The 1,432-nt window shown below is 39.9% G+C and overlaps 1 protein-coding gene across 1 annotated transcript in view; it reads left to right on the plus strand.

Annotated features, from left to right (window-relative positions):
- LOC101857144 (dual oxidase 2) overlaps nucleotides 1-1,432 on the plus strand; it is a gene marked incomplete in the record, with an annotated part of 61,129 nt that overhangs the window by 27,264 nt on the left and 32,433 nt on the right.

Here is a 1,432-nt window from a genome sequence, read left to right on the forward strand (position 1 = left end):
AAAATCGATAACAGTAGGCTTCGGCCGCCACCCTGGCAAAATTCAAAATCTCCTACCAACTGAAAAAGTTTAGTGTGTCCCGCGCGCTCATATGACCTTATGCAGTTGCGAGCGCCGTAAAACACTTTACAAAACAAACAACAAACAAACATCTTGTACTTGTACGATATGAGGCCTACTTATAACTAATTTTTATTAGGTGGAAAGGCTTTGAAGCTTCGGGAAAAGATCCGTTTTGAAATTCCAAAATGATTATGATAATGAAGTCTTCGGTACCGATATCGTGTACAATTCACGGACTTTATTTCGAATTAAAAGGTATATAATATATTATATCTAACATAACTGAACTTCACTTTGCCGCCTGTATGTATTCATTGTTTCTTATTTTCTTTTGTTGCTTTGGGGAGGGGGGGGGGGGGTTGTTGCTGTTCTATTGTTGTTTGTTTGGGTTTATTCCCGTTTGTTGATTTTTTTTGTTTTGTTACGTTTTATTTTGTTGTGTTTTGCTTTTCCATTTATTTGGACGGTTGGTTGGTTAGTTGGTGGGTTGGTTGGTTGGTTGGTCGGCTGGTTGGTTTGTTGATTGGCTGGTTGGTTGGCTGGTTGGTTGGTTGGTTGGTTGATTGGGGTGTTTTTTGTGGGGGGGTGGGGGGGCAGTGGTTTTCTTTTTTGATAGAAAGGGGCAAAGGTATAGTCAATAAACGTTCAGCGCCATCAAAGGACAACACGATGCAAAAGAAAATAAATTTTTGGTACCCCCTCTCCACGTCTCCGGTATTGCTAATGCTCTCTGAGAGTTCACTTCTTTTATATTTATGTTGGTTTTTTTTGTGAACAGGAGGGGCGCGGGGGCGTTCAAATACTTTTTGTTGTTGTTGAAGCGATTATTATAATGAGTATATGTAATTGCCTTTCAAAACTGAGAATCCTCGATGTTATTTTAATACTCCGATCGTCCTCCTGACAAAATAACCTCATGTTGCCTTTACCTTCCTTCCCCATCCTCCTTTTCTAAAACTTCTTTATCTACTACCATACCTGCTCTTCTTTATTTTTCGTTTGACTATTTTGTGAGACTTTGATCTACTTTTTGTTTAGGTTTGTATTCGTTAAGCTGTTTTTATTATTTTTGGATTTTTCGGGGAGGGGGGGGGGTATTATTGCAAGTAGTCTATATGAACTTAACGTAAAGGAAAAGAGTTGAGAGGGAAAATGCGTGGCGGGTATAAGTGCCCCGACTGATAGCCAGTTGGAGATTGCGCATTCCTCTTTGGATCCTGCTTTTCAGGGTTGTTTGTTGTGGGAAAACACTTGACCTGGTGGGCAGCCTAAGAGCGTCACAGATAATACGGATTTTATATGTCTTTGTTTTTGTTTTTTTCTCAGTTGTTTTGTGTGTGTGTGTGTGTGTGTGTGTGTGTGTGTGTGT

Source organism: Aplysia californica, unplaced genomic scaffold, assembly GCF_000002075.1.
Source record: "Aplysia californica isolate F4 #8 unplaced genomic scaffold, AplCal3.0 scaffold00673, whole genome shotgun sequence".
NCBI lineage: Eukaryota > Metazoa > Mollusca > Gastropoda > Aplysiida > Aplysiidae > Aplysia > Aplysia californica.